The 12603-nt window shown below is 43.4% G+C and overlaps 1 protein-coding gene across 2 annotated transcripts in view; it reads left to right on the forward strand.

Moving 5' to 3' along the window:
• Positions 1 to 12603, forward strand: part of SIL1 (SIL1 nucleotide exchange factor) — a 228937-nt gene that overhangs the window by 53193 nt on the left and 163141 nt on the right. The gene's annotated exons all lie outside the window — the stretch shown is intronic.

Consider the following 12603-nt stretch of genomic DNA (forward strand, 5'->3'; position numbering starts at 1 on the left):
AGTTACAGACAATTGTGAGCTGTCATGTGGGTGCTGGGAATTGAACCTGGGTCCTCTGGAAGAGCAGGTAGTACTCTCAACTGCTGAGCCATCTCCTCAGCCCCCTTGTATGCATTCTTGCCTAATTATTCCAGCAACTCTATAAAGCAGGCAACTATAATCATTATTCTGAAAAGGAAGAGACTAAGGGTCAAAGATTTAAGTACTTTTTACAGAATCATACATGTGAAGAAGAGCTGGTGGTGTGTGTGTGTGTGTGTGTGTATGTGTGTGTGTGTGTGTGTATTATCCTGAGGAACTAGGTGGCAAGATGGAAGAGAACACCAGCCCCTAGACAGACTTTTCTTCCTCTACTTTCTTTGTCCTTGTGTTTTCTCTCCTGTCCAGATCTTGTGTCTTAAGGTTAACTTCGCCCTCATTGTTCAGAGCTGCAGTGTTTGTCACAGGTAGACAGAGAATGCCCAAAGAAGCCTGGCCTGCTGCTCCCCATTAAAGCTCCAGCAGGGCCTTTCCCCCTGGGTTGTCCTAGCAGTAGGCTGCCCTTGCCTGGCTCCCAGTGTACCCCCTTCCCTACAGTTTACCATTCTGGCCGCCTTTTCCAACCCCCCAGGGCTCTCACTAAATGTTGGGTAAAGCTTTGGAACTCGAGGCCCTTGAAGTGCAAATGACAAGTGTGATGAATTTAATAACAACCCAGCTCAGCTAAGGTTCACCTCTGGCTCATGGCAAGCTTCTACCCTCTCTCTCAAGTCATTTGTTCTCTCCTCACCCCACCCCCTCTGTGGATTGGAGGATGTACAGTTGGAGTCACGAATCCTTTTGAGCTTTTGATATTCTCTGACTAAGATCCTGTTGGTCCTGTTCTGCAACCTCCCCCTCCACGCACCCTTTTTTCCCTTTCTTTTTCTTTCTTCTCTTCTTTCTTTCTTGTGTCTTTTTTGGCTTTTTCAAGGACAATGAGAATGGAATCCCAGGATTCCTGGGGATAGGGCTAGTTACAGCATGATTCTCTGACACAGCTTAGTAATAAAAATTTCCCAGAAAGGCACCCAAAAGTCTTGAGGGATCAGAAATGTGTCCCCTTCTCAACTTCCGGCTCAGGAGGAGCCCTGTGTTCCCTGTTGAGAGCGAGAGCAGATGCACAATTAACAAAGCGTGCTGATGAATTTGCTTAAGGACTGTGTCTTAGCCAGTCCCTTTTGGATAATAGTCTAACCAGATAGATGAGCTTTCAGAACCATAATTATTCTGGCCCATTTATATTAGCTCTATTGAGTCTAGTCTTAGGAAAATGTTAATACTGACTCTCATCAAGAGAAGCTGCTTTTTTCCTTGTCTGTTCCTAAGCTGTGTCTGTTTGTCATAATCTCTCATCATGTGCTAAAAGCAGTAGGAGTGAAAGCATCTTTTCTCTCATACGATAAAAGTGCTGCCCTGATGACATTTAAAATCCAAATTATGCATCCAGTTAGCTTCCCAGTATCCTAAGTGGAACCGGTGCTTATGACCCTTTGTTTGGAGCATTCTTGCTGACCTGGAGGTGTCCTGTGTGAAGGTCCTTGTGATGGTTGATACCTACCCAGGATGGGGTATCTGTGTATCAGTGTGATCTGGGACCATCTTCTCCTCCCAGTACCTGCCGTGGTCCTCCCCGTGGGATAGTCATATTCACTGTCACCTGACAGGCTTGAGAGTCACCTAGGAGACAAATGTCGGTGCGCGCCTGTGAAGGAGTTTGTAGATGGGCTCTCTGCGGGGGGAAGACCCACTCTAGCTCTTGGTGACACCATTCCGTGACTACGTGGAACAAAGCAAGCAAACTGTGCCAGCAGCCATACCTTTCTGCTTCCTGTCAGGATGCAGGGGAACTACCCTAAACTCCTGCTGATGCCTTTCCCCACGAAGGACATTGACTGCTGTTTCCCTTTTAAGACACTGGCCAAAATAACCCTTCCTCCTGTAGGTGGCTTTTATCAGGCTTTTTGTTACAGCAACCTGGAGTGTTAAATTGGATGCCACATCTTAAGAGGGGTATACGGGCTGAAGGAATGAGGCTATGCTGCACCCATCTCCAAAAATGGTGGTAAGCGAATGGGGCAGGCAGTAGAGTTTATGAAAAGAGCACAACCTGTATTTATTTTTTATTGTCCAATTGGCAGTGTGACCACATCTGAGGTTCGTTTCTTTATCTGAGATACTGGTTGCTATCTCCTTTTCAAGTTTTATTGAGATTAAATATGATTATATAGATAAACACTTAGCATTGGCACTAGTACAGTATGGCCAATAATATCAGATGTTATTAATTTTTCAAGCGGGGTTCTAATATGATACCCTAGAAGTCTTTCTATGTCATGGTGGTATTGACACCAAAACCACAGCTCTCATCTTAAAGGGAATAAGAGAGAGTTTATTTGGAAGCCATTTTGAGTGACTATGGCCTGGGAACACAGATTTAAGTTACCCCAAATTCCCTGTTCCAACACAGAAGCAGTTTCACAAACTTTTTACAGGTCAAGGCACGTTTAAAATATGTTGTTGAGTCTATCAGAGAAGAAGTTACAGTAAGACAGGTGAGGCTTTCTTAAAGGCCCCAAATGCTCTCTGACGCATTCCTAGCTTTTTAGATTGGTGGAATTTGTCTGCGAAGTCAATATATTCTAAAAGGTTTTTATCTATTGTCATAAGGTGTCAGTGCTGATGTGGCGGTGGGGGTGGGGCGTGGGGAGCAAGGCAAGACTGTTCTAGAGAGCCAGCCAGAGCTTAGCTTGAGGGAAGGTCCTGTAGCCTCTGGACCTGCAGCATTCCAGTCTCTCCACAGCACCGAGATTCTAATGAGCCAGTTGGTTTCTGCAGTCACAGACTCCTCCCAGGAATTTTTGCTCACAGCCAGGTTTGTCTTCTTTTCAGAACTTTTCATTCACAATGTCTACCAACTATGATTAGGATTTATTCATTCTCGGTGCTCTTGAAGGCTTTATTTAGCTTTGAAGACTGTCCTGCTCTCAGGCTGGTGGTGGCACATGCCTGTAATCCTAGTACTTGGGAGGCAAAGGCAGGTGGATCTTCATGAGTTCGAGGCTAGCCTGATGTACAAAGGGAGTCCAGGACAGCCAGGACTATACAGAGAAACCTTGTTTTAAAAAAAAACAACCCCCCCCCCCAAAAAAAACCTATCCTCATCTATAAGCACTGGAAGGGCTGGTTCCATTAAGCTGTTTGTTAGCTAACCCCTTAGCTGGGAGTTCTTGCTAGTCAGGTGAGAGGACGTTGCTATTTGGACTGATGTGGTAAGGAGGAGAGAGGCTGTGATCCAGCATGGATGGGAGCCTTGGGAAGCCAGCTTCCAGTGCACGGGGCAGGGGCAGCCTGCCTCACATCTCTTGGTTTCTCTTTTTGTCAGGACACTGTTTTGTGCCCCTCCCCCAAATCCCCACCTGTGATTTTTCTCACTTGTCCCATGCTCAGGAAGAGGGATGTGCTGGTACGTGTGTTAAAGTGATCTTATTGTCCCAGCTTTATTTTCTCAGCATTCAGGGTACAACCATTAACTAAGGCATTTGACTAAGAAATACAGAAGCGAACCTAATTTCACACATGGTTCTGGAGCCATGCTTAGCAAAACTTAAATCTTTCCTTTTCTGAGCAGTGTGATTATGAACAGGCCTTGTGTTTCACCTCATCTGTACAGTGGAATAGTTTATGCTTCACAGGTGAGGGCCTGATGAGCTGACGGTGGGAAACATTTAACCAGGGCGTGGCCTCTGCTCAAGGCCTAGTAGATGGTAGCTGTCTTTATGATGCTGTTTACAAATCCTCTAATGGAACCCCCACCCGCCTTTTTTTTCCAAGACAGAGTTTCTCTGTGTAGCCTTCGATGTCCTAGACTCTTTGTACACCAGGCTGGCCTTGAACTCACAGCAATCTGCTTGCCTCTGCCTCCCTGAGTGCTGGGATTACAGGCGTGTGCCACCTCACCCAGCTTTGGAACTCTCTTTTTGAATTGACTGTCCAATCTGTGGCATGTTGATGTCACGCTGACTTTCTGTGTTTCTGAATCCTTGATCTTTTCTAATAGCCTGATATGACCTGGGGAAAAATGTCTAGTTACTCAGAGCCAGATAACAGGAAAACAGAGAAAACAGCTTGAACATAAGAGCATTGATTTTATATCATTCTCCACTAAAATTTGTGGTACCTTAAAATCTGATTCAAAGATGATATTAAGAAATGATGTAGCCGGGCGTGGTGGCTCACACCTTTAATCCCAGCACTCGAGAGGCAGAGGCAGGTGGATCGCTGTGAGTTCAAGGCCAGCCTGGTCTACAAAGTGAGTCCAGGACAGCCAAAGCTACACAGAGAAACCCTGTCTCGAAAAACAAAAACAAAAAAACAAAACAAAAGAAATGATGTAAAAAGAACATGTTGAGCAAGAAGGATTGTTGAAAATGTTAGGCCTCCTTAGGGCTTAAAGCATGTTGTTTCTTTCTTTGGGTATACTTTATTCTTAATCAATGCAGTAATTATACACATTTTTGAGGTATAAGTACATGTATACAATATGTAATGACCAGGTTAGGTAATTGCCCTGTTTATTATTTCTTCATGTCAGGAAAATCAAACTCTTCTCCACTAGCTATTTTGAAGTGCCCAGTTAACTGTTATGAAACATAGTCACTTTACTATGCTATTGAACTTGTATCTAACAGCATCTGTATCCACCACTCATCTCTCCACCCCAAGTACCTTTCTCTGCTCAGTACCATGAAAGTAACTGTTTAGCCTCAGTGTGTTTAAGGATATGTGGTTGGGTTTGAGCGGTGGTAACATACACCTTTAATCCCAGCACTCGGGAGGCAGAGGCAGGTGGACTGCTGTGAGTTGGAGGCCATCCTGGTCTACAAAGTGAATCCAGGATTTCAGGTCATCTAGAGTTGTAGTTTGGTGGTTGAATACTTGCCTAGCTTGGGCTTGCTTCCTAGTACCATAAAAGACAAAACAACCCTTCTGTGCCTGGCTTATGTCACTTAATGCAGGGCCTTCCAGTCAGTCTTTGCATGTTGCTGAAAACTTGTCTATTGTAAATGTCTGTTTGTTTGTTTGTTTGTTTGTTTCTTTCTTTCTTTCTTTCTTTCTGTCTGTCAACCCACCACTGATGGGCACCTGGATTGATTTGTATCTTAGTGACTATGTATCTTGGTGCTGCAGTAAACATGAGTGTAGTAATTTCTTTGTCACACTGATTTTAGTTCCTCTGTATATATGATCAGTAGTATGATAGGCAGATCCTTTGTTAGTTAGTTTTATTTCCGTTTTTTTTGGGAACCCTTAACTATTTTTATAATGACTACACTAATTTATATTTCTACCAACAGTGTGTAAAAATTTCCCTTTTCTTCATCCTCACCTGCATCTTTTGCGTATGTTTTTTTCACAGCAGCCATTTTAACTCAATAGAACGATAACTCACTGTGGTTTTGATTTGTGCTTTGCTAATGGTGTTGCTGTTGCTTTGGCAACTTACAGTCGGAAGAGTCTGCTGGGAGCTTACAGTTTCAGAGGGTCAGAGTCCATGAGCATCATGGCAGGAGGCATGCAGTGTGCAGGCAGGCATAGCACCGGAGTATAACTGATAACTCATATCTTGATCCACAAGCGTGAGAGACAGAGGACAGAGACAGAACGGGAGAGGCGGGTGGGTCTTAGTCACTGTTCTCTTGCTGCAGAGAAACACCATGACCACACCAACTTTTACAGAAGAAAACATTTAATTGGGGGCTTGCTTATAGTTTCCGAGGGTGAGTCTGTTATCATCATGGTAGGAGCATGGTGGTGCCCATGGTGCTGGGACAGTAGCTGAGAGCTACATCCTGATAGGCAGGCAGAGGGAGAGAGCAGAGAGACACTGGACTTTGAGGTTTCTAAAGCCCACCCCCAATGACACATTCCTCCAATGAGGCTACACCTTCACCAACAAGGCCACACCTCCTGAAGCCATTCTCATTCTTAGCAGCAGGGTAATGCTGAACATTTTTCACATACTTGTTAGCTATGTCTAAGCTGTGTCTACCCAGGGCTTGTGCACAGCAGGCAGGTGCTCTGTTACTGAGTCCTGCCTTTAGCAGGTGACTCCATGTCTCCCCTCCCCCTTATTTTCTTTCCTGCCCAGAGCTGGGTATGAAGCCTAGGGTCCTCATATATGCTAGCCAAGCATTCTACTGTAGAGCTATGTCCCAGTCCCATTTGCCCATTAAATCTTTCTTTCCCCCAGCCGGATAAGATGGTGCATGCCTTTAACCCTTGGCACTTAGGGAGTCAGAGGTATGAGGATCTCTGTGAGTTTGAAGCCAGCCTGGTCTACAGAGTGAGTCCAGGACAGCGGAGGATACACAGAGAAACCCTGTCTTAAAAAAACAAAACAAAACCCAAAAGCCATAATAATAATAAAAATATTTTTACTATTGGTTCTTACATATTCTGGTTAGCAATCGCTTGGTGGCTCAGAACCTTGTGAATGCTTGTCATTGTTACTGTATGTATGCTGTTGTCTGTAGGGACACATGCATAGAGAGTCAGAGTACAACCTAGTTGGTCCTTTATATGGGTTCTCGGGATCCGACTCAGGGACCACAGGCTCTGTGCCACAAGTGCTTTAAGCAGCTGCAGTATCTTTCTGGCTCATTTCTCCTATTCTCAAATAGTTTGTTCTGAGGTCGTGCTGTATAGAAGGTGTAATACCAGTAGTTTAGTTCTGTGTTTGGGGACCATATAAAATACAAAAGTCCTTTACTCAGTGTCCCCATGTATTTCTCCTATGGGTTTGTTTGTAGTTTGTTTTCCTTCTCCTCACCTTCCCCCACCTCCTCCACCTCCCCCACCTCCTTTCCCCATCTCTCCTTTCTTTTTTGATGAGGTCTTTTGTATCCTGGCTGTTTTTCAACTCCTTATATAGCCTAGGATAACCTTGAACTTCTGATGTTCCTGCCTCTCCCTCATTAGTGCTGGGATTACAGGTGTGCACTACCACATCCAGTTTATGTGGAGATAGCGACTGAACGCAGGCCCTCTGGATACATTCTAGGTAAGCAACATATTACCTGAAATAGATCCCAGCCCTCACCAGCGTGGTTGGTTTTTGCTCAGGATTGTGTTGACTGGCTTTGTTTTTTGGTGTGTGTGTGTGTGTGTGTGTGTGTGTGTGTGTGTGTGTGTGTGTTTCCATACAATTTTATTGTTGCTGTGATTTTTTTGTTTTGTTTTGTTTGAGACAGGGTTTCTCTATGTAGCCTTGGCTATGCTGGAACTCACTTTGTAGACCAGGCTGGCCTCGAACTCACAGCCTCTGTCTCTGCCTACAGAGTGCCGAGATTAAAGGCTTGCACCACCACGGCTGACTAAGTTCTACACAAGTTTTTGCAATGAATTCCCCCCCCCCATTTGTTTGTTTATTTTGCGTGTGTGTGTGTGTGTGTGTGTGTGTGTATGTGTGTGTGTGTGTGTGTGTGTGTGTTGGGGCATGTTTGTTTTATGATGTGTGAAGTCACAGGAAATCTTGCAGGAGTCAGTTCTCCACTGGGTGAGTCCTGAGGTTGACTTCATGTTCTAAGGCTTGGTGATAAGCATGCTCACCTGCTGAGCTGTCTAGCCAGCCTGAATTTTAGCAGTCTTTAAAAAACTTATCTGGAAAATTACATCAACTCTGTAGATCAGTTTTGGGAGTGCAGACATTTTGACATTAATAAGTCTGATCTATGAATATAAGATGACTTGTCATTTTCCTGGGAGAGAAGGTTCAATTTCTTTGATGTTTGGTCTTTTATGATTTTCACTGTAGAACCCCACCCCCAACTTCCTTGGCTAAATTCACACCCCCCCCCCCCACACACACACAAAGACCCTGCTCCTTTCTCTGTCTCTGTCTCTGTCTCATTATTGTATGAATAGGATTTCTTTCTTGCAATTTTGTTGTTGATATATAAAAGAGTATTTGGTTTTTGTATATTGACTTTATATCCTGTAGCTTTATTGAATTTGCTTCTCAGGTGTGTGTTGGTGTGTGTATGATGTTGTCAAATTTTCTTATAATAAGAAATCATGTTACTTGCAAATGGGTAATTTGACCTCTTTTTTGGTTTGATGTCCTTTATTTTTGCCTTGTTCCAGATTCTCAGGGAAACAATTTCAGCTTTCTGCTGCAGCATGCTATTAACTGTGGGCTTACTGTGTGGAAGGAAGTCTGTTTCTTCTAGACAATTGTTTCAGTTTTGAATCATAAGCACCACTGAGTATTAAATGCTTGTTCTGTGTCTGTTGAGATGCTTATGTGCTTTTCATCTTGGGTTTGCTTGGGTGATTAATTATGTTTATTGATTTATGGGTGTTGAGTCATGCTTGCACCTGTGGAATAAATCTTACTTGATTCCTTCTCTTTCTCTGTAGGATCTGGGGATCTAACTCAGGTCTTCAGGCTTGTGGGTTAAGTGTTTTACTCACTAGCAATCCCAACAGCCCTGTAGTTATTTATTTATTGTTTAGTTTTGATATCCTATTGTGTTTCATTTGCACTCGGTTTGTTAAGAATTCTTGCACTTACGTCATCACATATATTGGTTTTTAGCTTCATTGGTTTGTTGTGTTCTTATCTACCTTTGATATTTAAAATGGTGCTGGCGTCATAGAATGAATTTGGAAGGATCCTGAACAAGACAATTCTTTGGAATAGTTTGGTAATAGGTTTTAGTTTGTTGAAGGCTTGGTAACCTACACCGTGGAGCCTTCTAATCCTACACATATCTTTGGTGGGAGAGGTTCTTTTTGTTTTGTTTTTGTTTTTGTTTTCCCCCAAGACAGGTTTTTTTTGTGTAGCCTTGGCTGTCCTGGACTCACTTTGTAGACCAGGCTGGCCTCGAACTCATAGCGATCTGCCTGCCTCTGCCTCCCAAGTGCTGGGACTAAAGGCGTGCGCCACCACCGTCTGGTGGTGGGAGAATTTTTAGTACTGATTTGGTCTCATTTTTTATTGGTCTGATCAGGATTTTTATGTCATATGTAGACTCATAGGTTGTATGTCTAGAAATTGACCTGTTTCTTGTGGGCTTTGCAAATTTTAGTATTTAGCTATATGTAGTAATATTTACATTTCTGTAGTTTCTGTTGTAATATCTCCTTTTTAACTGCTCATTTTATTTGTTTCTTTCCCTTTTTCTCATTATATTAATTGTGTTTTCTGTGCACAAATTACCTGATAGAGAAAAAGAAGGAAACTGTGTTTTGAATGATGATTCCAGTGGCTGTGGATCCATTATGACAGGATGGATACCCTTATGGAGTGGCTGTGGCTGTGGTGACAGGAGCATGCAGTGGAGGCTGTTGACGTGTGGTGGACCAGGAAACAGAACAAGAGGGATGGCAACCAGAGTCATAGCCCCCAGAGGCCTTTTCCTACACACCTGCTTGTTTTAGTAGCACTTCCTCTCATAAAGTTCCTGAGCCTTCAAAATAGTGTCATGTTCTAGGGAACATGTTCAAAACATGAGCATGTGGAAGAAACTTTAGCTCAAACCGTAACATCCTTCATCAGTCTAGCTAATGTTCTGTCGGTTTTGTTTATCTTCAAGTCAAGGAACTCTCCAGAGCTGGACCTAGTAGCATGCTTCTGTATCTCAGGACTTGAGAGGTGAGATACAGCCTTGGCTGCTTAGTGAGTTCATCACCCGCTTTGGCTTCATGGGCTTAAGTCTTAAAACACCAACCAACAGGGTTGGAGAGATGGCTCAGAGTTAAGAGTGCTGCCTGCTCTTCCAAAGGTCCTGAGTTCAATTCCCAGCAACCACATGGTGGCTCACAACCATCTATAATGAGATCTGATGCCCTCTTCTGGCCTGCAGGTGTACATGCAGGCAGAACACTGTATACATAATAAATAAATAAATCTTTTAAAAACCCAATCAACAGAAAAACCAATTACAACTCTTTTTACTGATTTTTTTCCTTTTTAAAAATTTTATTTTATTAATTATTCACTTTACATCCCAGTTATAGCCCCCTCCCTTCTCTCCTCCTGGTCCCACCCTCCTCTACTCCTTAGACAAAGGGAGCCCCCCCATTTTTACTGATATCTTGTTTTTCTTTTTCAGTCTGCATTTTATTTCCGCTCTGCTCTTGTTTTTCCTCATCTTTTACCACCTATGGGTTTGTCTAGTTTCTCCAGTTGCACTGTTACATTGTTTGAAGCCTTTAAAAATGTGAGCATGTGTACTGTAAAACTCCCTCTCAGGATTGTATACTCTGGCACAAGGTTTTTGACATGCCATGATTTGATTTTCATTTGTTTCAAAGTTTTACTTAGTTTCCTGAGATGTGTTATGGGGTGGCCTTGAAACCACTGTAGTTGGCTCTTGCTCACAGGGCTCATCATTACACTTGGCTCAAGAGAGTTGATTTTAAAAAAAATCACTGTTGACCTGTTGGTCATTTAAAGAAAGTTTATTTCCTCCCATGTATCTATATACTTCTTCTTAAAGTTTTATCACATTGTGTATGTGTGTTCACCATGGTGTGAGCCTATAGTGACTTGTGGAAGTTGTTTCTCTTTTTCCACCATGTGACTCCCAGGGACTGAACAGAAGTTTCCAGGCTTGATGCCAAGTACGTTTGCCTGCTGAGCTATCGTGGCAGCCCCTTTTTATATAATTTCTAAAGTCCCACTTGTTGATTTTTAGTTTTATTCAATTGTGAGTAGAAAAGGATATATATTACTTCACGTTTTAGTTTTTATTATCTTTTTTTGTTTTTTTGACTTGTTGCCTGACATATAATCTATCCTGAATAAAGTTCCATGTTCTGAGAAGAAAAATGTATCCTAAAGCTGTTAGATGAAGTGTCCTGTAATTATCCATTAATCTATTTGGGCGATAGTATAATTCAACGCTAGTGCTTCTTTATTGATTGCCTAGTACCTCTCCTTTCACAAAAGTGGGTGTTAAGGCTCCATGATTATGCATTGGAGCCTGCTTTGTACAAGTGAATGTTCCAGCGTTGGGTGTATGTACATTTATAACTGTTAGTTATAATTGCTGAATTGGCCCATTTATTATTATATGGTGACCTTATTTGTGTTTTAAAGTGTTTGATTTATTTTATCTAATACATGTGTAGCTACTCCTGTTCATATTTTTTCCTCCTTGCATGGTGTTTTTCCTCCATCTTTTCACTTCAAGTCTATGTCCACTTCACTGGTGAAAGGAGTTTCTTGTAGGCAGCATATCACTAGGTCTTATTTTTAACTCCATTTAACTTGTTTGCGTGTTTTTACTGGGGAATTTAATCTAACAGGATAGGTTGGTTGCATTGGCTTTGGTTCTAGGTGAATGCTTTAGTGCATGTAGCATACTTAGCTATAATCAGCGTAGGTGATGTCCATGGTGTGTTCGTAGCCTAGGCTACAGGGGTTGTTGGATGGCACCTAAATTCTCCGAGGTGGATTTGCTAGCAGCTCTGGGTGTAGAGTATTTGGTTGTGGGTGGGGGACGCCTGTCAGTTTCTCCTGGTCATATGAGAGCTCTGTTACTTTAGAGGGCCTGCTTAGATAAAGCATGCAGCTGAGCTGTGAGTCCTATCTATTTACAAGGGCCAGTGTGTGAGCACTCCGCAGGGCTGGGTACTGCAGAAGGGGGTGTGTGTATGTGACTAAAGGCATTGCTGCCAGTGCTTCGAAGGGCCGCCTGCCAAAGGCCGCTTGTCTCTGCTTCTCAGGGCCTCTGGAAGGCAGAGACTCTGAGGATGCACAGCCTGGTTGCTTCTTGGGGCTGCAGGAGGATAGATAGGACTGAGAGCTGTTTCCTTGGGAGCTTGACCAGCTACACTGCTCAGTGCTGCTTGTCATTTTGCCCCCAGAGCTGAGCTGGCTAAACTGCTGTGGTGGGTGTCCAGCTGTTTCTCAGGATCCTACGTGAGCATAGCCTCAAGGCAGCACAGGAGCCGGTGTAGAGGAAGGCACAGGATGGCTGAGATCATTCTCCATGGCAACTCAGGGATAGCACCCAGACTGGGCTCAGGACCTGTGAGAGCTGCGGGCTTCTCCTGCAGTAAAGGCTGCAGGTGTCAGTGCCTAAGGGAACTGTGGGGCCTCCTGCATGCTCCTTCCCCACCAAGTGGCTCAAGTTGATTTTAAGAGACGGCACAGTAGGTTGTGTATACTTTGTTCCCTTCTTAAGACAATGATGCATCTTCATTCTTTGTGCTGTCTCTGCCACACCCGCACTATACCCAAGTGCTGTGCTTCAAATACTAGTGCGAAAGCTATTGTTTTTATTATTATTATTTTGTGTTGTTTTGATTTTTTTTTTTTTTTTTGAGACAGGGTTTTCGTGTTTCACTTTGGCTGCCTGGACTCGCTTTGTAGACCAGGCTGGCCTCGAACTCACAGAGATCCACCTGCCTCTCTGCCTCCCTCAGTGCTGTGGTTAAAGGGGTGCGCCATCAAGTCCGGCTTGTTCTTTATTATGGAGAAAAGCACGTCGGGTTCCTGTAGCAGCTTTGTTGGATGAACCTGATCTGTTATGTTTATGAAATCCAGGGTGTGCGGGGGAAACCTTTCTTATC

Source organism: Acomys minous (assembly GCF_964271855.1).
Source record: "Acomys minous genome assembly, chromosome: 4".
Taxonomy (NCBI): Eukaryota; Metazoa; Chordata; class Mammalia; order Rodentia; family Muridae; genus Acomys; species Acomys minous.